Below are 27,543 nucleotides of genomic sequence, written 5' to 3'. Positions count from 1 at the left end.
TTAAAAGCAGCAGGGTGGCATGACGAGATTGGTGTCTTAAGGAGGTCACTTTGGCTGCAGCAGGAAAACCAACTGGAGTGAGGTGACGGTGGACACAAGGCAGCTGAGAGTCTTGAGCTCGTGGTTTGAGAGGGGGAATTACCGGTGTTTGGAACGTTCTCCTGCGTGCACACAGCCGCCAGCCCCGGCTCCAGACAGCTTGCGTTTCTGCACACCGGGGCCTCTCCGAGGGATAGCGACTGGAAAGCGTCCTCGGAGGCCTGACTGGGAAGTGGGATTAGACATTGGACATCCCTCCACTCAGAGGAAAGGGCGGAGGAGAATGAAAGACCCCCCGGGGACGGCATTACCGTCGGTAGCTTGTTTCGTGGGAGAGGGATCGACTCTCTGCAGGCCCCGATGGGCAGGACAAGGAAACATGGAGATTTGCAGAGAGATTTATTTCGGCTCAAGGAAAGAAACACATGCACAAAAACAAAACGCAACCTTACCTTGCCTGAAATGATAAAAGTTGACTCCAAGGAGTAGTGAGTTCCATGTGAGTTCCAAGACTAACTGGCCACGTGCAGGGAAGACTAACCGGCCCTGGGATCAAACAGACACGGGTTCAGTTCCAGGTCTTGTGATCTTGGGCAAGTCACCTGATCTCAGAGTCTGGGTCTCCCCCCCTGCACAGTGGGACGATGGATGTCTGCAAGGATCAAATAGGGACCAAAGCAGATCTCTGGGTACACTCGTTCCGCAAGCATCTCTTGAGTTCCTACTGAGTGTGTGACATCTGTTACGTGCTTCAGCTGTCACCGGTTTGCACACGGGCCTGCCCTTGACATTAGTGGGCCCTGAGAGCGAGTGCACATTAAGGTCTGAGCCCCCTACTGTTTCCTTTTCTTCCCACTCCTGCCTCCATCCACCACTGCAAGGGGTGGGGAGATTCTCCTGTTCCCACACCTAAGTTCTGTCCACACCAACCCCCCACCCCGAGCTCGGTCAACTTGGCCATCCCTCAGATCTGGGGGAGCACACCAGAAGCACCATTTTCCCTTGAAAGGATGGACTCAGCCATAATAGGAGGGGACCCCAGGGTGCTGGGTACCAGAAAGTGTGGGGCACAGACCCCATGTGGGTATGTCTGCTTGGCCTAGGGGACTCCTTGCCCCACAGGAAGGGGGGATGCCAGAGCTGGGCTAAAGCAGGACCCTCTCAAGTGGAGAGCCTGGGGCAGGGGCCCCAGGATACTGCACTTGCCAGGTCTAAGTGCAGTATCTTCTTCAAGATTCCTAAGTGGTAACGGCTTAGTTGTCTTGGGTATGCTCAGCTGTGAGCTCTTCCAGGGCCAGGGTACGGCTTAGTTGTCTTGGGTATGCTCAGCTGTGAGCTCTTCCAGGGCCTCTGTGGCCTGCAGAGAGGAAGGAGCAAAGCCAGGAAACTGGGGGGAGAGGCCCAGGACCTGGGGAGGGGTGGGACAGGGCCAGCAGCCCAGATTATAATCGGGGTCAGGTTTTCCAAGGTAGCGGAGGGAATCTATGAGCAGGATGTTGCATAGGAGTCCCCGGGCAGTGGCAGAAAAAGCCTCCTGATTCCAGACTATCTAGCTCACCTGAGGAAGAACTGAGAGCACAGGTGCCTTCCCTGAGAGTGAGGCGGGGGCTGGAGTTGGGGAGAGAGTGGCCAGGACCAGGCCTCGGCCACGCAGCCTGGAGTTTGAGCTAGAAATGCAGCCCTACTAAAATGGCCAGCGTGGCCGCCGGAAAGGCACAGCTGGGCCTTAGACTCTGAGTCTGAGTCAGCAAGCCTACCCCGGACCCCCTTCCACCGGTGCTTTCCAGTCTGTTCATGCGCGCCCTGCGGAGGCCAGCACAGGCTGTAGGGCTGGGTGGAGGCAGAGTCTTCAAATGCAGTTCTAAGGGCTTCTGCAACTGAGCAGGGGCGGAGGAGCCAGGAGGCGGCACAGGCTGTGGATGGGTGGGTGCCACGCTAGCAGCCTGTCAGAATCACCTGGGGTGGGGGGTTGGTAAAGCCCAGATGGCCGAGTCCCACCCCCAGAGTTCTGGTTCCTCTAAGTTTCTTACAGTCACAGGTGATGCTGGTCAAGGCCCAACACAACACTTTGAGAACCACTTGCCTGCCAGCCCTGGGCCTTGTGTCCATCCCAGACCACCTGAGGCTGCTGGACCAGAGCCCCTCGGGCCCCGTGCTCTCAGTTGGGTAGTCAGTAGGTCTCATCCTTAAGCAAAAGAGACAGACGATGCCCCTGGGGAAGGAGGCCATTGGAGACGCTTTGCCAATAACACCACTAGCGGGTGTCCTGTAGGCCCACAGCGCTGAAAAGGCAAAGCAGGGCCACTTCCTCAATTCACATTTTCATTCATGTTTCCTTTCCCTGCCTTTCTGTGCAGGCTTCTTAAGACAGATCAATATTAAATCATTGTAAAATCCAACTTTTAAGGTGCAATCAAACCCTTTTAAAACTGTTCTTCCAACGAGGGAAAATGTTGTGGATTTTTTCCCCCTCTTCCTTCTCTTCCAGCTGGTTTGCAGGCAGAGGCCTAGATGCATTCTGAATCTGAGCCTTCCTCTACAGCAGAACAAGTGGTGGGGAAAATTTTTTCTCCAGGCAGCAGCAACATTTCTGTCTCGTTTGTCTGGTTTTGCGCCGTAACATGACAGCTTCTGGGGCCACTGACTCGAACTTAGGTCCTTCTAGGAATGCGTCGTTCACGATCAGTGCATATATCAGGCTGTAGATTTTAGCCATTTCATTATTGAAAATGGGAATGAATGCTTCCTTGCCTCATGAATATTTTAAAAAGCAACAATAGACAAGTTGTACTTCACTCCCAGATTTCACCGTAGTTCTGAACCACTTCTGATTTTCAGCATGATCTGAAGCTTGGGAGCGAGGCTGTGAGCTCTGTTTTTCTTCAGGGGATTTGGTGACAGAGTTGTTTTGTTCCAAACCATGGAGGAGTCTAAGACATAGAGATCAGGTCATCTTAGCACCATTTAGTTTGTCCTTGGATCTGAAAATGTCCTTGCTGGAAAGGGAATTGTAGAGCAATATTTTTTTTTCTGAAGGGAGATGTCATGTTGTACAGTGGAAAAAACAAAGGGGCCTGGAATCCAGTGGGCCTAGATTTGAATGTTGACTTTTTTCTTGTTCACTCTGAAATGTGGGGCATTTACTTGACTTCTCAAAGTCTCAGGTTTTCTTCATTTGTAAAGTGTGAAGAATATAATAACTGCTTAACAGAATTACTATGATCATTAAGTGAATTAAAATACATAAGTCTGTTGCATAATGACTGGACACGTATTAAGAAGTGGTAGTTATTTGACAATTATCCTTATTGTTATTATACAAAGTGCCTGTCACAGCACCGAGCACATAGTTCAATAAATGGTAATTATTATTACCATTATTGTCATTATAATGCATACAGATGGACATATATCAAAACCAGTGTGTTCCCCCGTGCAAATTATATGTGTTTTATTTTGTAAGATATGCAAGCCAACAGGAATTTACATAAGGAAATGGACATTTTAATGAAGTTTAACAAGATTAAAGTAAATCAACGGTGCTCATATAAATAGTTTAATTAAGGTAATCCCTGATGCAAAACATTTGTTCAATTTGTGCCTTAAAATGAAAATAGGTTCCACGGATTTCAGGAACTTCACCTCTTCGCTGCGCATGGATATGGAGACCTTAAATAAGAACAGTCTTCCATGGAAAGGCAGCTCTGACCACGGGAGATGAGGTGGGCGGGGCGTCAGGATCCAGAGCCTCACCCTGAGCTTGACTCTGGGGCTCCCCGCACTTCTCTGGGCCGTGGTTTGATCATCTCCAGCATCTGCTATCGCCTGAAAAAAATGCTGTGATTTTCTAAGTGCTTGCGATTTATTGCCCTTAAAAAAGAGAGATATAAAACATAAAAAGGAAGAGTTTATCCTTTAAAAACGCTTAGACTCTGCAATTTTTGCCAGTCACTTTTAAACCACCAGGTATTAGATGCCAGATATTTGAGAGCGGCTTAATTGGGAGTTGTGTTTATTATCTGGAGCGAATGCGCTTGCTCTGTGCCTTTTACTGTCTCTTGCCATCCAGCTTCTTGCTTCCGCACAGGATGATTTGCTTCTCCACTGCATTCAGAAGAAACACTTTAGTCCTGGTTACCAGCGTTAATTAGTTTGGAGAAACAGGATGGTGTTTCTAAAAATAGCTCTGATACAGAAGGCCATCATTTGGTGCTCTTATAATCTGGCTGCTTCATCAGAGGGCCATTAGGAGGCTTTACATTTTATTCTTGGTCCGAGTTCATTGCTAGCATCTTTGAAGTTGGTGAACCAGTGGTCATGATCGCTGCAATGGTGCTCATCCCTGTGCTTAGCTACTGGAGATGTGGACAGTGCCTCCCATGGTTTGGGTCTTAGCAGTAGAATGACTACTCCTCCTCCCTACCAGAGGGAAATCTCTCCTCTGGTCCTGTGATAGCATAATAGTGTGAATGCACGATATCAGTGAGGTGGACAGACGAGCATTGCGGTGGGCAGCGCAATATAAGAAAGGGAAAGAATGCTGGTATAGGAGCCCTGGGCCCTTGTCTGGACTCTGCCACACCCTGTAGGGCCAGGCCTGTGCTGGGGCCTGCGGATGGGAAGAGAATTCCGTGCGGCTCCCCCCGCCCCGCTCCATCCTCTGGACTTTCTTACCTCTTCACTGAGCGGCTTGGGCTTGATTGCGGAGGACCCTTTCTGTTCGACCATTCTGGTGGCTCAGTTACTGAAAATAGTGGTAGTAAGTCTCAGACTTGTTATACAGGTGGGCATTTTGGTAGAACTCTGGCAACAGATGTCTGGATGAGTTCCAAATGATAGATGGTCCCAAAATGGGTGTTTAGCTTCCGAGCTTGGTTTACCCCACATAAAATTCGTTGTTGGCTTTCCATAAACTGGTTCTTGGCTCCTTCTTGGTAGTCGAGAAATGCTTTGGTTAATTTTCTATTCTGGGCTCTTAGTGGCATTCAGATTGCTTTATGTATTATGTCAGATTAAGATCTCAGAGTTGGTAGGGGCCTGGCATCTCCTTGATTTATGATGTAGTCATTTGAAGTTGTGTTTTCTCTTTTAGTTTTACATTTGAGTTATTGTGGGTGATATCACCCCATTCTCCCATTTTTTTTTCCTCCTCCTTAAACTCTGTGTCCTAATCTGAATTAAATGGATGGCATTCATATAGCAAAGTAATATTTGGGGCAATCTATCACATATGTGCTGACATTTAAGCTACCTCTTCCTTAGGAAAGAGCTCTGCTCCTTTCCAAGCTTTATTTGTGAAAGGTTCGGATCTTTGAAGAAGGCCCAATCCACAGCCCTCTTTTCTGCCTGAGTTCTGAAGTGATTGAGAATCAGACAAAGGAATAAAGGGGATCACTGTCATTATGGAAAAGGTGATGTTGGAGAACGTGTCTTGTGTCCAGGGGCAAATGAGCCTCTGATGCTGAGTCCAGAGTGAGGGTCCCGTGGGCAGCGGCCCCCCACCCACACAGGGAGGACGGCGGGAACCAGAGCCGGCCCTGGTGGCAGAATCTGTGCCCCTGAGAGGGCAGGAGGAAGGGCTGAGTGACATCCCCCCAGCTTCTCTCTCCAAACTCACTAATCAGAAAAGGACTTTAGTTTCTCAGGGGTATAGAGTGAGAGTGGGGCACAGAAAGGCCAGAGATGTTCTGCTGAGTCCCTCCTGTCATGTGGAAGGAAACATCCAAGATAGCGAAACAGTGTCTCCCGTCCCCCCCCAAAACCCAACCATACTCACCTCACAGGAAGCAGAGTAGCTGGGGTTAAAAGCTGATAGACCCTGTTCAAGCTCTAGTCTCCACCCACAGGCTGTGGGATCAGAGATGAACTCCTTCACCTCGCTCAACCTCTCCTGTAAACCAGCAGAGAGAGTCGGTCATTCTGAAAGGCGAGCGAGATAATTTGTTAGAATGCCAGGCACATAGTAAGTGCTCGATAAATAATAGAAAGTCAAAAGAGATAGCGTGCAGAAATGTCCTTTGTAAATGATACAATTTTATAGAAATATAAAGAAGTATTATTTGCAGTGGTGGTATTAATAAAGTATTGAATCCTCTGGCTACACAGTGGTGTTAGTTATTTAAATAGGCTGGGGGTACCTGGTGGCTTGTTCTGGATACATCTCTTCTCTATCAGCTTTTACAAAGAAGATCCGGGAGCCAGAAGGAAAGAAGAAATTAAATTAACAAGAGACTTTCTTGTATCAGAATGACCAGGCCTCTGTTTCTGTAGATTCTCCTGGAAGCTGTCATGTGGTTGGGTAGCAGCCATTAGGAAGTCTTCACTCCATTTAATTTATGCCGCAAAATGATTAGTGGGACTTTGACGCAGGCCGGAATGCGGCCGTCAGGCTCGGACAGCTCCACTGGCCAGAGGCAGACCTTGAAGTGCGCTCCAGACAAAACGGGGAAACTGTGGCTTCACTCGGCCTCCTCTTGGCCCCTCCCGTCACCGTCAACAACCTCACATTTACTGAGTGCGACCGCGGCCAGCTACTTTCTTGTGTTTGCTCTAACCCCATGAGGTTTTACTATCCGCCTTTTACCGTTACGTTTGCCCACCGATTCAGGCGGGCCCACTCATTTGAGAAGAGACAGCGACGTCTCACAGTGTGGAAGGAGGCTCCGGGAGGCCCTTGCAGCTTCCACGTTGGCGACGTTTGGTGGGAACCGGCAGAGCCCCCCTTCCCTTGGCAACTGTCATTGCCACTATCTAGCCACAGCTGCGTTGTTTTGTTTCGCTTTGGGGTTTTTTGTTGGTTTGTTTTGCTTTGCTTTGTTTTGCTTTTTTTAAGTGACATTTGCTTTTCTTCTTGACCGGGGAGGATTTGAGCACTGCGGTGGGGAGCGGGGCTCTCCGGAAGGTCCGTGCTGCACACGCTGTCCTTAGGCCAGACTCTCTTTCCTCTGTTCTGCTGGAGAAACCGTATTCTCAGCACCAGGTCTTGAGGGTTCGCAGAGTTGGAGTTTCATTCCATTCCAAACAAATTTATAAACCCCTCCTTTTCCAGGCCCAGGGGTGGAAATTAAATAGTCACACCCATCTTGGATGCTTGAAGTAGTAAATGGAAAGTCCCTACAACAGTACCTGGTACACGGTGAGCACACAGCAAGAGTAGCCGTAGGGTGATTATTGGTCATGGCCCTGGGGAGCGCCCAGCAGGCCGGGAATGACACTCAAACAGATGATTCCAGTACCTTTGTGTGAGTGCAGTGGTACTGGCTGCCTAGATGGCGAACACAGAGAGGAGGCTGGGGCAGGGCTGGTAGCTCTGTCAGGTGGCAGCATTGAAGACTCGGGCCATGTAACCTGGGGCAGAGAAGGTTTGGGATGACTGGTACCTATTCTCACACGTAGGAAGGTCCTCCCGGGAAGAGCACGTTTATTCAGTACTGTTCCACCAGGAAGAGCTAAGACTAACGGACAGAATGTACCAGCAGGCAGATTTTCTTGATAAATAGGAGCAAAAGGTTCCTAATAATCAGGGTTTTCTGAAGTGGAACAGGGCTGCCTGGGAACCCTGCTCTCTGTCACCAAAGGGCACATGCAGAGGGAAGGCAAGAGGTAGAGGAGGGAGAGGCCAGGCTTCGGTTCCAGAGAGTCGCACTTGAACCAAACCTGCGCACCTGCTGTGTGATCCCGGCTGGGATCTGACTCTGGGATCCCACCTAGACCATCTGACTCTGCTTGCTTTGCGAGGATCCCGTGGCAAGTGCGAAAGCCCTTTATGAGCTGGGAGCACCATGCAAAGTGGTCATCGCCGTAATTCCTGCTAAACATGTCTCGATTATGTCCCATTAGTAAATGTTTGTGGATTGGGTTAGTTCATGAACCAATGATTTTCCCCCAAAGCATGGCCCTGAAGCTTGAATTTGGGTCTTATCCACAGAGCCTAGTACTTATAGTAGACTCTGACTTAAAATGTATTGCTTAAAGGAATGAGGAAGGGATTAAATATGTTAATTACTGCTACTTAACATGGTAGTCCTTGGGCTAAGCACTTCGCATACATCTCCTTTAATCCTAAACACAATCTCACAAGATGGCCCCAGAAGACAGAGTATCTGACTCAGGATTATAACACGAAGCCAGCATGGATGGGAGGCTGGCCCAGCTGGCCTGTGGGTCATTCTCACCTTTAAGATTCCACATTTCTAGGGCAGCTACACCCTTGGTGAGAAATGTTTGGGTCTCTGACTGGGGGAGACATATTCCCCTTTGGGCCCACCTTTCCCTAGGGAGCCAGGCTCTCAGCTTTGCATCGGGTTGTGTTCCTGCTCCTTGTAGCTTTGTGTCTGTACTAACTTCGTGCGCTAACGTTCGGAGCCGTGGAGACTCCGAACGCGGTGCTTTGCTCACCCCTGAGGAGTCCTGCGATGCTACCCATCCAGGAACGGTCTAACTGCCCCCAAAGGATTACCGCAGCCCGCCGCTTGGCAGCTAGAGTTCAGGGCTGTGGATTCTGTGATCCTGAGCATTACTGGGCGTCGGCCTCTTCCTAACTCTGTGACTTTGGGCAAGATGCTCTTCAAGGCTCAGTTTCTGTATTGGTAAACTGAGACAATACCGACCTCTTACATTATCATGAGGATCGATGTCAAATGCCTGTCTAGTCCATTGATTGGCAATGGAAGGGCTCAGAAAGTGGCACGGAATGGCCATCACCAAGTGACTTTTAGGGTTCTCAGACATGGTAGATACTACTGGATGGATGGGTGTTACTGTATGTAATTGCTGTAAGTTGCCTAATTACAAGAACATACATAAAACCATTTTCTCCATCTCTGTACTATTGAGGTGCACAGACGTGGTGCAAATATTGAATAAATGAAGACGAAAGTTGCAATCAGTGACAATTTCCTTCCGGCCACAAGTATCTCCATTTCTCAGTACAGAGAGCCGCCCAGGATCGTGGGTCTGGGTTCTGTTCTGCCACTGCCGTATTCCAGCTGAGCTAAGGACGGGACAGCCGCTAGAGAAGACTCCACTGTCTCGTCTGTAAAATGGGGGCAACTGTGGCCACTTCATAGGGTCATCAAAAGAACTAAATGAGATACTATACCTCAGGGCCCGGGATTGGGCTTGACTGTGATAGTCGTTCAATAGACACCAGTTCTCGTACCAAATATGAAAAGGACTAGTTCAGTGTCGGGTTGTAAAAGGAGGCACTCAGTAAACAGGACTTTCCTTTATTCCTTTTCAATTCACAATCTCCTTCAATCCTGTGAAAGCACTGTGCCAGTATAACTAGGCTTTTATAGCTCTCGCGCCAGCTGATGGGGGAACCACGCTGTGAGGGAAAAGATGCCAGGTTCTTTGTTCAGTGGGGACCGCTTGCAGCTGAGCTCCGCGGTGGTGCCGGGAGATCACGGGGGCGAGTAGCTTCTGTGAGTCCCTCCTGTTCTTCCTTACCGGGAGGCTCCGATCCAACGTCCCAGTACTGGAGCTGAACACATCTAGCAGCTAAGGCGGAGACGAGGCTGGCAGGCGTTTGAGAGAGTGTTTTCTGTTATGCCCCCGGCGGCGGAGGCAGGGAGCAGGCACCTGGAGACACCTGTTCCTCACCTAGAACTTCCCTTTCCGCCGCCACTAAGTGACTCTGAGTCAGCCGCCTCCAGCAAAATAGCACGCAAAATGCACCGGTGCCCAGGCAGCATCTTAATAAAAATGACACATCTCTGTTTTCCGCGCACTTGAGGTTTATCGCTTCAAAGTCAAAAACTCATTTTTAACCGTTTGGGGGGTTGAAATCTTTCTAAAATGCAGTACACACACCTGCTTCCTGAAGTCGAAGGAACAGGAATTGGACCTCTTTTCTCCCTTCCTGGGGCCTTGGAGTTAAGAGGCGTGCCGATGAACTGGCTCCCTGAAACCAAAGCAGACAAGCAAACAAAAAAACTTTGTCCGTGGTGTAGATGTTCCTCCTGTGAGTGATTTCAAGCTCTCTGTGGTTCTTCACAACCAGCAGGAGAGATTTGTGAATATTTACGGGCAGCTTGAGCCCCCATTGGAGACAGGAGCCAGGAACGGAGCAGGGTGGAGAGGGCTGGGGTTGTCAGACCTGGGCAGACCTGGCTTTATTCTTCTTTTTTCCCATGTGAGAGCTGGGCTGCCTGGGACAGGATATGTAACCTGAGTTTCTTTACATAAACGAAGATAACAACGTACACCAAGAGTGGTGGTGATGTGGGATAGCTCAGGGGTCCCAAAGTCAAGCACTGTAGGGGCCAACCGGGTGACATATTGTTTGCAACGGGCAGGGGTGCCTGGGTGTCTCAGTCGGTTAAGTGTCTGACTTGGCCCAGGTCTTGATCTCATGGTTCGTGAGTTCGGGCCCCACGTCGGGCTCTGTGCTAACAGTGCGGAGCCTGGAGCCTGCTTCGGATTCTGTGTCTCCCTCTCTCTCTGCCCCTCCCCCACTCACTCTCTGTCTCTCTCTCTTTCGAGAATGAATAAACATTAAAAAAAGATGATTGCAACAGGCTGGACAGGCACCCTGACAAATACCTGAAACAGAGGTCCTCAAGCTTGGCCAGAGAATTTCACCCAAGCCTGGGTCCTACCTCAGACCAGTCAAACCAGAATTTTCTCAGAGAGCCAGTAAGTGAAGTGTTTTTGTGATTTCCAGAAATTCCACAGGAAGGTCAATTGCTACGGCAGGGCTCAGGACTTGTTCATGGTGGTTAATTGTGGACTACTTTCTTTAAAGCACTTAGACATTGACCTGTAAAATAATCTTTCTTGGGGCACCTGGGTGGCTCAGTGGGTTAAGCAACCGACTAAAGCTCAGGTCATGATCTCACGGTTCGTGGGTTCGAGCCCCATGTTGGGCTCTGTGCTGACAGCGTGGAGCCTGCTTAGACCCTCTGTCTCCCTCTCTCTCTCTGTCCCTCCCCTGCTGGTGTATGCTCTCTCTCTCTCTCTCAAAACTAAATAAACATTTAAAAAAATAAGATAAAATAATCTTTCTCTCCAATATTGTCCTAAGTGGCAATAGTAAACTTTGGGTGAGTTTGGGAAATTGTTAGTAGTTTGGTCCAGATGGATGTAGGAAGCAGAGGGGATGAGGTACAAGGGTTGGCAGCGGTCTGGTTTAAAAGGGCCTTGAATGCCAGGCCAAGGAGTCTTAGCCTTCTCGTGCAGGCAGAGGGGAGGACCCCGTGGGCACTTTAGGGGAGGAATAGCACCAGCGTGCTCTGTAGTTGGCAAGAGAATTGTTCCTGGTTGGCCCATTGAATAGATCGGATCAAGGCATTCATCTTTCAGAGCAATCCCTGCCCCAGCTCTGGGTTCCCACCCTTTGCATTTGCATAATTTCCCTTTAGTTATTGCTTTCACTATGTTCACAGCCCAGACTGGCGGGAATGGTCTGATGCAGGCAGGGTAGGATTAAACTAATGGGACCCCAGAGGACCTCCTCTGGTCATATTATTAACCTGAGTATTTTTCAGAGATTTGATTAAAAGAGATCATCTGGGGTGTGTTTTCTGCTATATTTTCTGGAGAGGACACAGCCATCGACTGTCCTTGCCCCCTGACTGCCCTCCCTGTGTGCATTTTAAAAAGCAGGTGTCACGCAGAGCTTAGGGGGCACCAATTTCTAATTAGTTGCTTGTTAAACCACAGGCCTTCAGATTGTGCTGCTAAAATTACTAGTTTATTCAATGAAGACACCCTGATAGTAATTTTCTTTCACCCTGAAAACAAGCATATTCAGTTCTTTGCTGATACCACGTTTTTCTGAGATGGTTGTTGTTACTGTTACTATTAATTACTATTTACGGCACCTGAGGCCAGTGCTGGGTGCTTTGCAAATATTGTTGTCTTGTTGAATTCTTACTGGATCTTTGCAAATACTGGCTTTTCAGAAGAAGAAATCTGGTCTGAGAGAACTGAGTCACTCCCCAAGGTCACGTAGCTGGTATGGGTCAAGCTCAGCCTTGGGCTGGACCCATGTTCCTATTCTTGGCTACAAACGTCTTCTCTATGCTGTGCTCATTGCTATCTCCTTGCCTGTGTTTAATTGGCCATGTGTTATGATAATAGGAAGCGGTATTTTGGTTAAATAGCATCTGGAAAATAATAAAAGTAATGTTTAAATATAGCTTAGAATATATAGTAGAGACATAGATTAAACACCACTAATACTTCCCCTGGACTATTATCATTCCATGGAGTTCACTTAAAGGAACAAATGCAGTATTTCCCCCACTATAGCAGCGACGCTCCAAATTCTGAGATTCCCCCAAGGGCAAGCGTTTAGTTCTTCGGTGATTATTCATGGCGTAACCAGCCTTCCTAGGCCATATCTATCATTTCGTTAATTTGGTCCTAGTCTGTTCCTCTTCCCAGGAAAATGGTGGCTATACAGAATCACTTTTGATTGGGGATTTGTACACATCGCAGTGACTTGGCTCCTTACTCTCTTACCGTTAGCTGTCCCCCTTTTTATCACATGAGGATAGATTTGTATTCTTTGATCAGACGCGAAAAAAGAGACGAGTGGGCTTATAGGAGTGCTCACTGGTTTTTCAACAAAAACATTTTCCGGGTGCCTCCTGTGTGCCAGAGGCTTGTCTAGGGGAGGGGACGGAGCTGTGGAGCCCACCCATGGGGTCTGCTGTCGTGGAGCACACATCCCGGAGGAGGGACGGACACTAAGCACACAGAGAAGGAAAAGTAGGGAAAAGGGGGGATGTGCCAGAGGGAGCGATGCTGGTAAAGCGATGGGGTGACAACATAGTCCTTTCTCTTTGGGAGACAGACGCTTCAACAAATAGATACAAACTCTGACTTCTAGGCATTTGTAGGTATAACATTTACTACCTTGACTATGCTTAAGCAATGCAAAGATAGGTGAAGTGCAGCCATTTGTCATTTTGCTGAAATGTAAATTATCTTCCGTTGTGAAGGAAGAGGTTTTTGCCTCCAGTAAAATAATTTGGGCATCACCTAGTATGTAAGTTGTTTAGGGAGAATGATGAGTCTCCCCTGTGTCCGTGGAATCAGTCCACATAGATCTTATTTCATTTATTTACTCAACAATCCTTGCTTTAATGTCGTGTCTGTTATGGTCTGTAGACGTAAGAAGGAAAGAAGGGCCACTCAATCCCTGTCTTTGAGAAAGGAGAAAAATATGCACAAATAATTATAATTATTACAGTCTGCTCTTAGGATACATCAAGGGACCTTTGTGAATCCTTAAATTGACTGTTACTTGTTAGGCAGAAACAAACGTTCTGCAGTCAGCTGGGCTCATTCAGTAATTAAGTGACTTGTTAATTCACACCTGCCCCTTGGAAGGGGTGATTCAAGGTCACGCAAGATGCTCTACCTATGTCATCTCATTTGATCCTGGCGACGATCGATGGATCGTGTGATCGGGATTGCGCTCTCCATTCACACTGTTGCATGCCGGGACCTTCAGGACTCACGCTGCCAAGGGCCTAGTGCCCCACCCTATATTCCGTAGTCCCCGGTAAGGAGTACGGGGTGCACCTTCTTGAATGAGGAGGACGTTAGCCTGGGTCTAACAGGACGAGAGGAGCTCGTCAGGCAGAGAAGGGGGAAGCACCGGCAGACGGAAGCACGCGTGCAAAGGCATGATATATGAAAGCACACACTTATTTAGGCCAAACAGAGATCGGGAACTTGGTGGTGGGAGCGGGGGTAGGAACTTGGCAGGAGATGAACTGGAACCTGCCGGTGAAGGGCCCCAGTGCGTCTGGAGGCAGGGCCGACAGGACTCCGGCCGGCCACAAAGGAGGGAGGGGAAAGAGGCATCAAGCCTGTTCCCAGGATTTGCGCCGGAGCCACTGGGGGGCACCTGGGAAGAAGGAGATGCTGATCTGTACCACACAGACATCCCGTGAGGGACAGTCCCCGAGATGGGCCAGTCGAGAGACGAGAAATGAGCGCTTTGAAGTAGAGCCGGAGACAAGGGAATCGACCGGAGGGAACACTCCCGACTCCACTCAGCAGTCGGGTCACTGGGGTCTGGCGAGAGAAGACGCTGGAGGGTGCCGTTCTGCCGTCAAAAAGGTGAGACGAGAGGCATTTTGGCGTGTGCTGTGAAGCCAGACCGCACGGGTGTGGACTCCATCTCTGTGCCACCAGCCAGCTAAGTGGCCGGGGCACGGTACTTAACCTCGCACAGCCTCAGTTTCCCTGGGGTCACGTGAGGGCATCAGCAGCACATACGCTACAGGCTGAGAGAATTTCACGACAGAGACACGGAGAGGAAGTCAGCAGGGTGCCTGGCACATTGTCAGTGCTCGGCGAACGCTGGCTATCATCATCATTGTCACCGTCATTATTGATTTCACAGCCATCAGCTCATCCGTGATCGTTGAGGCCATTGCCAAAGATGAGAAAAAGAGTGAGGAAGAGAGCTGCCTTCACCTCCGTTTCTTTTAGAAGCCGGTGCCAGAGACACATTCCAGTTCTCGGGGCTCCCTTTCATGGTGGATGTGGCTTCACTCGAGAGTTTCTTAAAATTAACTGCAATTTTAGAAGGTGAGGAGTAAGCCTCTGGCTGCGTCTAGCAATCCAGAGGCTCCCCTTACACGAGAGCTCCTTGGAACACGCAAGTACGATAATGACAGGCTCCGCGCAGTTAAAATGTTTTAATGGGGAAAAATGGATGTGAATGGCAGAATCTTAAATGCATTAATTTTCAACATTGTGAAATTAATTGGCTCTCAAATATAGCCGGCTCCTGCAGTAATTGGAGTTCTGGGGAGCTTCCAGTGTTCCCGTTACCTTTAGCCAACAGTTCTTGGTTCGGTGGTGAATAAAGACCTCTTTGTTTAATTAGAGTTGAATCATGTTTTGAGAAGTTAGTAATCTAATTAAAATTATATTCCCGGTTCATATGAAGTAGGAAAAGGAGAGATCAGCAAGTGTTCTATGGATCCTGCTGTATACCATGCACCAGGGGGGGCACGCAGAGTACCCAGAGAAGAGTGAGACAGGGTCCCTGCCCTCAGGCTGCTCGGGTCAGCGATAGAGGCAGATGGGACACAATGATATCAACCCAAGGTGATCAATGGTGGTGGTCCCACAGGGCTCGGAGGAGGAAGTGACTCCCTCTGCCAGGTGGCTCAGAAAGCACTCTCCAGAGAAGGTGACTTTGGAGGTGGGCCTCGAAGGATGCCAATCTGACGGGAGGCCAGTTATGGAATGTCGCAACGGTCCAGGGAGAGCCAAGGAGATCGAAACCAGGCACAGATCCTGGTGACAGTTAGGGGAAGCATTTTACTTCTCCTGTGGTGGCTAACAGGGTGTGGGAGAGTGAAGAAGAGAGATAAATTGAGATAGCGAGGAGGTCATACACAGGGCACAGATGGTTGGAACTCCAAAAAAAGAGAGATATGGGGAAATAGGGAGAGAGGGTCAGGGAGGAGGCTGCATGTTTCCCATGACTGTACAATTTTACACAATTTATTATTTTTTTTATTTAATGTTTTTATTTATTTATTTATTTATTTTGAGAGAAAGAGAGACAGAGTGAGAGCAGGGGAGGGGCAGAGAGATCAGAGGGACACAGAATCCGAAGCAGGCTCCCGGCTCTGAGCTGACCGCACAGAGCCCGATGCAGGGCTTGAACTCACAAACTGTGAGATCATGACCTGAGCCGAAGTCGGATGCTTAACAGACTGAGCCACCCAGGTGCCCCCAATTTTACATAATTTAAAAATAGGATTTGTGACCATCAATCAAACACATACAGGTTCATCCCTGCTCCCCATCCAAAAGCAGAGTGTCCTATGAAAGCATTCCCATGTCATCGTAAAGTGAAGAAGCAATTACCATTAATTTACACGGAAAAAAAATCTGAACGTTCTCAGACCCCAGAAATCACCTTAGTTTTTTCTGATCCCGGAGGACAGATCTTGCTAACGAGTGCACAAGCTACATGGAGATAAAGCACGGAAGCTTCCAGACACTGCCCAGAGCTCTGGTGGCTGATGCCGAGATGCTGAGTGTGGTTCCAGGAAGGAGCTGGCTGGGGCCACCCTCACTGCTGGGGGAGGGGGTGGGGGGTGGGGAATGCCACCTCTACAACAGCTCCCTGAAACACCAACACTGAACACTATTCTCAATTTTTGCTTCTTTTCATAAAATCCTCTTTGGATTTTTGTTTTTCTCTTCGGTTAGCACAAACAAGTACTAACGTAGGTCTTTCGTAAAAGCCAAGTGGCAGAATATCAACTCTTGAAAAGCACGCTCTACCTGGACTCAAAAAATCTAACATAGCTATTTCAAGCCCTTTGCTGGCAAGCTGTGCTTTGAGAGACTGGATAAAGGTCCTGCGCTGTTGTTGGATACCTGAGGGCGAGCTGGGTTGTTAGGTTCCAGAAATGAAGGAGGTGGAGCCAGGGTGGAAGGCGGAAGAGGAAGGGTGTTTGTCCCTTCTGGACAAATTACCTTCTCGGGTAGCACAAGAGATTCGCTCACCTCTCATCCCCACCACCCTCCTCCCCTCCCCTCTGCCTGCTGCTCCTGTCATCCTCTCCTTGCTGAGCCAAAGCTTCCACTGATGAAATACTTCTCCGAGAGCTGTCACTGCGCCTGCCGTCTGCGTCTGCCGGGTGCCTGTCCTGTAGCCTGCAGGCTGGGCTAGAGTGGGAAGGGAGGGGCACGGAAGAGCCCCCAGCGATTTCCTTGTGCTTAGGGCTCAAGCTCTGTCTTGGGTTTTCTATTACAAAACAGAATTTTAAAGTTTTTGATTAGGAAACAATTTAAACATTCAGAAAACAACATAATGGATATTTATGCACTTCCCACCAGGATTCTGCAGATGTGAACAGTTTTGTCCCATCTACTCTGAATCTGTCACTCTCTCTCTCTCTTTGTAAAAAAGAAATCACTTTCCAGATATGACATCCCTTCTTCCCCCCTCCCCCTGCCCCAGGAACCACTATGTTCTTTTACTTTTACTATATTTATAAACAATACATACAATTATTTTATATATCAATTTTTCTATGAATGATACAACACTATACATGTGCCCTTTTACAACTAGTCTTTTGGCTTAATATTATGTTTCTGATATTTATCCACTCTGATGTATTGACATCTATGCTGGATCCATATTACTTATTTTAACTGGTGTCTAATATTTCATTTAATAAACCCCAGTTTATTTCTCTATTAGTTTACTTATTAGTGTACTCTTACTAAGGAAAAGCCAGCTTGTTTCTCGTCTCTGCTGTCACAGGTGGTACAGCAGTGAACATCCTTGCACGTTGCAAGAGTTTCCCTGGGGTCGGGATCTACAAAAGGAAGTGTACCTTCTGTGCTCCTGGTTATTTTTTAAATGTCGGACTTTATCTGCTTGGTGTGCTGCTGCATCCCTTGTCCCTCCAACAGCACCTGCCAAATACTCAATAAGTATTTGTTAAAAGAATGAACATTGACAAACTACTCTCCAAAGTGGTAGTACTAACTTGCATTCCCACCCAGTTTGTAGGAATATTTCCTTTTCTTTTTTTTTTTAAAGTAGGCTCCATGCCCAACGTGGGGCTCGAACTCATACCCTAAGGTCAAGAGTCTCACGCTCTACCAACCGAGCCAGCCAAGGTACCCTGACTATTTCCATTTTTAGCTTTCTTGCCAACAGTTGGTTATTAAACTTACTCATGTTTGCCAATCTGATGTGTATTAAACGGTGTCATATTGTTTTAATTTGCATTCCTGTGATCATTAATGAAGATGACCATCTTTTCATAGGTTTATTGGCCATTTGGATTTCTTCCTCTATCAATTAGCCATTCATGTTGTTTGCCATTTCCGTTTTCTTACTCATTTGTAGAAATGCTTTACTTATCTTAGATTGAAAACCCTTTGTTGGTTATATGGGTTCTACCTATGGTTGCTCAGGCTATAGTTTGTCTTTTACCTTTTAGTTTGCCTTTTTTTTTTTTTTAATGTTTATTAATTTTTGAGAGACAGAGAGAGACAGAGTGTGAGCGGGGGAGGGGCAGAGAGAAAGAGAGACACAGAATCTGAAGCAGACTCAAGGCTCTGAGCTGTCAGCACAGAGCCTGATGCGGGGCTTAAACTCACTGACCGCGAGATCATGCCCTGAGCCGAAGTCAGACACTTAACTGACTGAGCCACGCAGGTGCCCTAGTTTGCCTTTTAATAAACAGAAGTTTTCAATTTTATATAGTAGAATGTATCAGTCTCATTATTTGTTAAGAATTATAGCTTTATTTCTTCCTTTCTAATCCTTATACTTTTTTTTTTCTTTTCAAATGCCTTTGCTCTAATGATTACAGACATGCTTGCCTTGTTTTTGCCCTTAAAGGGAAATGCCTCTAACATTTCACCACTGAGTATAATGTCATTTTTGGGTTTGGGTTGACATCTTTTCTCGGGTTATTTTATATCATCCTTGCAATCCTAGGATAATGCTTGGTAATAATCTATTATTTTTTTTTTTTTATATTTCCTGGATTTGTTTCCAGGTGTTCTCTTTGGTTCTTAAATTTATTTTGTCTTTCCACGTCATTTTCCTTCCCTTAGGGCTTGGTTTGTTTTGTTTGACATTTTAATTATTTTCAACATACTTCTCTCGGGATTTTTGTGGTCTGCCTTGTCCTCTTTTCAGGGAGAAACGCCTCTTCATGCTTTTCCAACTGACTCTATCCTTTGCTTCCATTGACATATATGGCCACTGAGTCACCAAACATTTACTGAGCAACTACTCTAGACAATAATGTATCCGGACTCCAAGAACTTGTTGGGTGGTGAATACTTGTCACACAATTAGTGCTTACTGTCTGCCAATCCCTTGCCCAGCAAAGTGATATGAAGAGTGGTCGGAGTCTAGGATTCGGAGGCAGATGAATCTAGATTAAAATTCTGGCTCCACTGATTATTAAATGTGTCATTGTTAGCATGTTAGCAAGTTAGTTCACTTTTTAAAGCTCCACTTAACTTCTTCTAGTAACATGGGATAATAATTATATCTACCTCATGGAGTACAGCCCAATGCCCATGATATAAAATCCTGAGCACAGTATCTGACACATAGTAGTTAAGAACCAATCAAAAATAGCTGTTGTTATCATTTGTGTCCATTTCCCCATTTGATCCTCACAATTGCTTTAGGAGACACATTATTATTATTTGACAAACGTGATATGAGCATGTGGAAACATTCAGTGGAACATTACTAAAATGTTGGGTTTTTATGAATGCGTGTAAAAGGGCTTTGAAAACATAAAACATCACGCAGATGGAAAGGAACATCATTCTCTGGGATGGTTTAAACCCAAATTCTTGCCTGTATTTAGAGGTGTCATTACAGACATTTAAAATCATATAAAAGGCTTGGAGGAACAGCCTAGCATATTTGAAAAGGAGGGAGGAGAGAAAGGATTACAAATATCATTTAATAACATTGCTTAGGTGTTGCTATTATGTTTTTCAAAGCCTATAGGATGATGTAGTAAAGTGTCTCAAAATGATTTGCCTATAGCACGAGTCCTATCTAAAATATATATCGAAAATAAATATATATTTATTTTTATTATTATTTATTAGTTTTTATTTTATTTTTGTATTTACTTTATTTATTATTATTTATTATGTATTAGTCCTATCTAAAATATATATCTAAAATAAAATAAGTCCTATCTAAAAATATATGGTTTATGTGCATGGAAGCTATTGGAAGGAAACATGCTAAAATGTTGAGTGATGATCCCTGACCCGTAACATTACAGATCATCGTAATTGTTTCTTTAAGCTTTTCTGTATATTCTCAGTTTCCGCAATGAGCCTGCTCTGGGAAGGAAAAGAAGGAGCCAGGGCCTGCCCATTAGACCTGTGTGAGAGCAGCCTGGAGCCCCAGGTTGCAGGGGACTCAGTGCCAGTGGGCCCTCTGCTAAACCCGTGCTGGACCTGGGATCACAGAAGTGGAATCTCGTCTCCTCTCTATCCACACCCCAACTTGATATCAATGGCCTTGATTTATATCCTCTTGCCAGCCTGTGGTGGTGGCTCCCAGCTTGCTAAGCAGCACCTACCCAGGCCGCCCGGCATCACGGACATCTTGCGCTAAGTCCGCATTTGAAGTTCTCTCCTCCTGTCCCACCACCTGGGTCTTCCTATCTCCGTCATTGTCCTCGCGGCTTGGGAGGGAGGATCTCCAAGCAGGGAGACTCTCACTGGGTTGGCCAAGCTGCTCTTAGGCCGAGCTCATCTCTTTCTGATGGTAATGAGGCTGCTTTTCTCAGAAGCGGCCAGTAGGGGTCAGTGTACCCAGAGACCTGTGGAGACTTGGTGCCCGTCTGGCCAGGGCGGCTAGTTTCCCCAAAGCTCTCCCTGGAAGCAGGTACTATGCTCTGTGCATTCTGTTCTTTCTTTCTCCCCACTCTTCTCAGTTCATCCAGGCTCCTAAGCCAGGAGCCATGGAGAGCCCCGTGAACTCTCAGTGAGTTTTCTTGAGCTCACCTCCTTGATCCTGTCATTCTCTGCCTCTCAGGTACACCACCCCCCTCCAGGTCACCATCGTCTCTAGTTCAGAGAGCGATAAGACTCTCAGAATTTATTTTTCTCCTCACCTCCTCTTCCCTCCATCCACTTTATTCTCCTTGCAGTAGCCAGAGTGATCTTTTCAAAACTCAAATCTAAGACTTAAAACACTACCTAAAACACTTCAATGGCTTTTCATTTCCTCATAGACTAAATAAAGATAAAACCATTTAAAATGTCTGCCAAGGCTTTGCATGATCTAGTCTAGACCAGCAGTTCTCACAGTAGGGTCCTCGGACCCCCAGGGTCCCTCAGGATCTTCTCAGGATAAGTGAAGCCTCGAAACTATTGTCATCATCGGGATACTAAGACATTATTTGCCTTTCCATTGTGTTGACTTTTGCACCGATGGTCTAAAAGCAGTGCTAAGTGAATCTGGCTCCTTCGCAGCGCTTAAGACAGTGGCACCCAACTGTGTTAGGAGTCGCTGTTAACTGTTCTTTACTGCTTCCTACTGTCTCACGGTTTAAAACAAACACGTGAAACAACAAACAAACAGAAGAAAATCCTAGATGAAACAGTAGAGATTATTAACTTAAGTAAACCTCAGCCCTGGAGTGTGCTTCTTTTTAATATTCCGCGTGGCAAGATGGCAAGTAAGTGTCTACTGCCACGGAAACCAGGGTGTTTGACCGGAGGAAAGGCTCTCTCGTGGTGCTGTGGGTTGCCAGCTGCACCAGTCCCTGTGGTCAAGGAACGATTGCAAAGTTCTTTTTCACGGAGGGAGCGATTGGCAGAGAAACTACAGTTATTCAGATTTAGGCAGCTGGCAGACATTTTCTTGAAACTGGAAGAAGCGGGCTTCTCCTTTCAAGGAAGACAACCAACCACTTTTGCCGCCAATGATAAAATCGGGATGTCTAACTAAAAAACAGAATTTTAGAAAACTTGTGTCTGACACTCTGAGTTTGATGGCTTTGCAGTATCTACAGATTTTTCTGATGAGATCCATGGTGATATTAACGAATGTGATTTTCTGGTATCGTATAATGAATTACACGGCGTTTGGAAACGCTGCCTAAACCAGTATTTTCCGAATATCCAGTGCATGATGTAAAATTCTGCATGAGTAAATGATCCATTCAAAGCGCGAGAGAGACCAATAGATTTTCCCAACAGGGTGCAACATTTATCGATAGATTTCAGCTTCCACATTGTGACTAACCTTTAAGACGGTGCCACCTGGCAAGAGTTGATGTATGCCAGACTTCCTTACATACTTCAACCCCAAACATATCACAGCAGACAACGTAGAAACAGATACGAGAACCCAACTATCTTTTACTAATCCAGACATTATAGAGTTTTGCAAAAATGTAAAACAGTGCCACTCTTTTCACTCTTTTTTTATGTTGCTGTTTTGGAAAAAAAAATATTTCTCACAAGAATATTATTTACATTAACATATAATGAATTTGTTACTGTTATTTGTTTTTATTTTTAATGTTTATTTATTCTTGAGAGAGAGAGAGAGAGACAGAGTGCGAGCCAGGGAGGGGCAGAGAGAGAGGGAGACACAGAATTGGAAGCAGGCTCCAGGCTCCGAGCTGTCAGCACAGAGCCCGATGCGGGGCTCGAACCCACACGAGATCATGACCTGAGCCAAAGTCAGACGTTGAACCAACTGAGCACCCAGGTGCTCCCATTTTTTTTTAAGATTTATTTTATTTTTTGAGAGAGAGAGCAGAGGAGGGGCAGAGAAAGCGAGAGAGAACATGTGAGAGAGAGAGAATGAGAAAGAGAAAAGAGGGAGAATCCCGAGCAGGCTCCACACTCAGTGTAGATCCCAATGCAGGGCTCAATGCCAGGACCCTAGGATCATGTCCTGAGCCTGAATCAAGAGTCAGACCGAGCCACCAGATGCCCCTGTTATTGTTATTTTTAAATGAATATGTTAAAAAGTTGTCTGTTTTAATTTCTGTTATGGTGACTTGATAGGCTATAAGTGTGTAAAGGACTCCCAGGCTCCCCCTCCCCGCCCAATTTGGGAACCACGGATCTGGAGCCTAGATCTAGAGATCAGATCTCTACCCTCATCTTACATCATTCCTAGTATTCTCTGACCTCCCTCCTTTCCACGACTTCCATAGTTCCTCCAGCCTGACTCCCTTCTGCTCATGCTCAGGGCCTTTGCACATGCAGTTTCTTGTGCCTCAGATGTATTTGTCCCCCCTTCGCCGATATTCTTTCATTCAATCTCTACTCTCTTGCCATTACAGCTCAGGGAAAGCCTTCTCTTTCCTTGGGTCCATCACATGCGTTCTGATCCCCTCCCTTCCAGAGGCTCCATGTTAATATATTTCATACCTGTTCTTCCACTCTCCCTTCAGATTTAGATTCTTATTATGTCCTTCCTTTATCATTTCCCACCTCCTCTGCTGTCTGTTGTGTCATATTAATCACCACCTGTCTGATACAAGACAGGAAAAACTAACCGACATTTTCAATGCTAAGGGAGCCACTTGATCAGTCTTTTCCTTGAGATTTCATACATTTTTAAGAGGGTTCTCACATACCTCTTTACACACTCCAGTGTAATTTACTCTGTGGTTTTTTTTGTGTGTGTGTTTTTTTTTTTTCAGCTCAGGAAGCAAAGCATCTGCATTTTGTCATTAATGAAGCTGCTTTTCCTGTCTCTTGTACGTGGAAATCTCTGAAGTGTGTGCTTATTTTTTGTATCTGCCAAACTTCCCATTTTAATGGGACCTCATCTTTTTACTGAGCTCCAACCCCTTGAAATGTAAACTCAGACCTCACCTATCCTCAGGATCAGTGGGAATTAGCCTTATTATTCGATTTTTCTTTGCAAAAAAAACTGGGTTATCTAGATCTATCAGCCTGCCATACTACTATGAAAGGTTTGACGAGATTTTCTTTTTGAACTGTAAAGAAAGCCTTTGTAATAGCACAGACTATCTGTGCCGTCAGCGAGGGGGTCTCGGAGCGAAGCTTCTCCTGGCCGCTAATAATCCCAGGCAAGCTTCTTTTCCTCTCTGGATCTGGTTTTCCCATTTGTGATATGAATGGGGTGGGTGTTCACTTAAGCTCATCCTGCCCTACGACTCCGTAATCCAAAGGCATCCCGAGAGCCTGGGATGTACCCAGACTGTGGCTGTTAACGAGGAGGGTACAGATGCAGGAGAAAACGAGGCTGCATCCGCAGAAGGGCACAGTGCTCTCGAAAACCAAATATTTAACATTAGGTGTAATGTGAAAACATTAGGTGTAATACTGGATGATATGTGTTTGTGATATACATATACACATAAATATGTCTATATAATTTTTATATACCTCCCCCCTGCCTTTACCAGGCCCCCTGCTGCACCCTGGCACTTGATGGAAGCAGATGAGGAGAGTGTATAAAGGTCAAGTCTCAGGAACTCCTAGGCTTGTTATGGAGACAAATAGAATATGCAGCCTCCAAAGCTCAACATGCAGGGCATGTGCGGTCAGCAAGGACGTACCGGGCGCCCTCAGAAGGTGCTGACTTCACTGAGAAAAGTTGTAAAGGGGGCGGCGAGAGAAGAGCTGGGGTTGGTACCAAAATGTCTTTGCCGAGCGCGTGGTGGGACCAGTGGAACTCTCTGGAAGACAGGCGGCTACCCTGAGGGGCGAGTGGGGTGGCCAGTGTGACCAGAAGGATCCCCGAGGAGGGTCCTTGGCAGGGTTTCAAGGCCTATGTCCAACGTCCACCAAGTTGTGTACGGTTCCGGGGCGTTTTCCTTCTGTCCGAAGCCTAAGGCTTGAACATTATCGGCTGGAAAGACAGGAGTGAGACGGGAGGGGAGGACGGAACTTGAGAACATATTCCTCCCCTTCAACCAGATCTAGTAATAGAACAGCTAATTTTAACCTCCCAGCCACTTAGCTCGCTCTGTCTTCTATCTGGGAGAGCTTGTGTGCCCGCAAGGGGCTCAGAGGATGCGCGTGGCCTGGTGCCATTAGCACTGCTCTCTGCCCCGAGCGCATTAGATCATTACTGAACGGGGCTCGGGCGTTTGACAAATGGGGCAGCTGCCGCTCAGGCAATTTCCTATTGAATGGCCGAGCCAGGTGGAGCAGGAAGATAGCCGGCTTTACCGAACGGGGCAGGCTAATGCTAATCATTAGGTCTTTGAACCTTGCCATGTTACCAATTAATGGTAGAATAAAGTGAAACGAGTAATTAGATGGATTCCAACCCACCGGCTGTGCTTCCCTGCTTGAGTGCCTCCCGTTTCCTTACCAATTCAATTACTAAGAAGAAGGGCAGCGTGGGATCTTAGTACTTAAAACACGGGTGACTGCTGTCTACCAGAAACATTCAGGGGGCACTTACTGTATGCCAGTCTGTGCTAAGAAACCCGCGTTTAAACATGCATCCTCACAACTGCCCTGCGAGGTGTGGATAGTGTATCGACGCCATTGTAAGGGTGCCAAGGTCAAAGCGTAGAGAAGTATAGGGACCACTAGGACCACCCGATTGCGTGGCAGACCTGGGATTCAGACCCAGGTCTGCCGACACCAGAATCCAAGCCCTAACTTGCTCCTTACGGCCGACGCTACACCAGACACTGGCGGTGGTGGCTTACGTGCCCGCATCTCCTTTAATCCCCGTGCCGCCCTCGAGGCCGGCGGCAGTGTTCATTTTGGATTCATCCGTGTGGGACCTGAGGCGAGAGCGGCCAGCCGCTTGCTGGAGCCACTCAGGGAGTCCCGGGCTGCGGCCAACACTGACGCCCTCTCCACTCCCTGGCGCTTCTAGGTTTTATCCACAATGGGGTGCAGGGCCTGGGGCGCTGGGGGCTGGGGCGTGCACATCTTGGTGCACCCGTGTGATCTGGAGAATTGGGAACTCGGTCCTTCTGATCTTGGACCCACGACTCTGCCACTGCCAGCTAAGGTGACCCCTGGGTGGGTCATGTCCCCTCGAGGGCTAGCATTCCCTGGTGGCTGATTGATACGGGATTGAGTTTAATTCATCACCAGCCATAAACTTTACCGTTGAGTGGCTTGTCTTGAGATATGGGACACGGTTTTAGTAATTGTGTAACTGAGAAGGTGAACCGATTCGTATCCGTACCTTCCCCAGACTTTGGGCTACTCCCTTTAGCCATCAAACTATTTGCGTAAGACCTTCTAGAGGCCAAGTGCCCTGAAGAACTGAACGCCTTCATCGCCTCGAGCCCAGATATTGTGTGTTTTACTCTTTAATCGGCAAGTCACAGGAACACAGTACACGGGGACTTCCATCCTGGTCCATCTAGAGAACACTGCTCATTTCTCTCTGGCCTCTTTCTGTGGTCTGAGTTCCGTTCCCTGGACCTCAGTTTTCTCGGATGGTGGAATCAGACTGGGTCGTCTTTAAGCGACTCTTCCAGGACTCAAATTCTGTGATTTTCCATTTACTGACCCCTCATTGCCTCTCATTTGTGGAATACAGTGGTCCCTCTAAGTGAGTATCTTTTCAAAAGGTAAGCATTTACTTCACTAATCCATGAAGCTTTACAGTTTAGTCACCTAAATTGGAGATTTTTTTCTAAAGCTTACATATGTTTGTTTTCTTAATATAGTAGATATTAAACTTTTTCTTGATAAGTTAGGTTTATCATTTTTTTTTTAATGTTTATTTATTTTTGAGACAGAGAGGGACAGAGCATGAACGGGGGAGGGTCAGAGAGAGAGGGAGACACAGAATTTGAAGCAGGCTCCAGGCTCTGAGCTGTCAGCACAGAGCCTGACACGGGGCTCGAACTCACAGACTGTGAGATCATGACCTGAGCCGAAGTCGGACGCTTAACCGACTGAGCCACCCAGGCGCCCCAGGTTTATCATTTTTAATGTCAAACCATAGGACCTTAGTGCCCCAAAGGGCTGTGATCCACCCCACCCCACCCCCCTTAGTCTATAAATGCCCTAAGGAGCAAAGTGGCCTGTCAGGGGTGACACAGCTCAAGAGGGACAGAGTGTGGGTCCTTAAAACCCGCTCACACTTCCGGACCAGTGCACCCTCTTTCTTTTCTGCTGCGATGTAATGAATTGTTGTCCTACAGACATCGCATGTATTCCCAGCACCCTGTACAGGAACCAGCACCCAGAGAGTGCTAATTACTATTCAAGGAATGAATGGGTGACCTCGTATCCCCATAAGTGGCTCTGCTTTGTAACACTGGGATTGGACGTGAACATTTTGTCCGCCCCTTCCCTGTACATTTTTCACACACACTGCGTGGCTGGAAGAGAAGCTGCAAATAAATGCCCCCTGGCTCTCCTAAAGTAAAATGCATGAATTTTATGGAAACTCTCTGCAGTTCTGGGGGCTTTGGGGCTCCCTTCGTGTTTGCAAGCTATGTTTTGTTAGCTGAAATTGTCTGCAACTGCATATTCTACTTAAAATCACAGGGGTTCGGGGCGCCTGGATGGCGCAGTCGGTTGAGCGTCCGACTTCAGCCAGGTCACGATCTCGCGGTCCGTGAGTTCGAGCCCCGCGTCAGGCTCTGGGCTGATGGCTCGGAGCCTGGAGCCTGTTTCCGATTCTGTGTCTCCCTCTCTCTCTGCCCCTCCCCCGTTCATGCTCTGTCTCTCTCTGTCCCAAAAATAAATAAAAAACGTTGAAAAAAAAATTTTTTTAAAAAATAAAAAAATAAAAAAAAATCACAGGGGTTGTCTCTGATAGACTTAAGATTATTTTTTTGTCCAAATGAGAAGAAATAAGTCATTTTATACTAGTGTGGTAAATGTATTTTTTGTGTGTACATAAAATTGAATAAAAGGTTTTAAGACAATCTATCATGACTAAAGAAATAGCATCAATTTTTCTAGAAGCAGTAGCCCTTACCGAGTAAGGGCTAATTGAGAGGTTGTTTTGAGGCAGAATTCTTGATCTTTCTTTTTTTCTTTTTAATGTTTATTTATTTTTGAGAAAGAGAGACA

At 47.0% G+C, this 27,543-nt stretch overlaps 1 protein-coding gene and 1 long non-coding RNA gene across 11 annotated transcripts in view; both read left to right on the top strand.

Annotated features, from left to right (window-relative positions):
• The window catches only part of TTLL11 (tubulin tyrosine ligase like 11), a 238,451-nt gene that overhangs the window by 123,348 nt on the left and 87,560 nt on the right, over positions 1-27,543 (top strand). The window contains exons 7-8 of one of the 10 annotated variants that reach the window (XR_008424335.1): positions 14-1,295; positions 1,350-3,622. The exons of the other annotated variants lie outside the window; for them this stretch is intronic. The gene's annotated coding sequence lies outside the window, so the exon portion shown is untranslated. Of the gene's footprint in view, positions 1-13; positions 1,296-1,349; positions 3,623-27,543 lie in introns of those variants that run through there. 10 annotated transcript variants of the gene reach the window in all.
• On the top strand, positions 19,714-26,733 carry LOC128778641 (uncharacterized). Its single transcript, XR_008424337.1, has 2 exons — positions 19,714-26,213; positions 26,437-26,733. It is a non-coding gene; the product is annotated as an uncharacterized LOC128778641 (long non-coding RNA).

Source organism: Panthera pardus, unplaced genomic scaffold (genome assembly GCF_024362965.1).
Source record: "Panthera pardus isolate Hobbes unplaced genomic scaffold, ASM2436296v1 HiC_scaffold_20, whole genome shotgun sequence".
NCBI lineage: Eukaryota > Metazoa > Chordata > Mammalia > Carnivora > Felidae > Panthera > Panthera pardus.
This window is presented reverse-complemented; position numbering and strand designations above follow the sequence as displayed.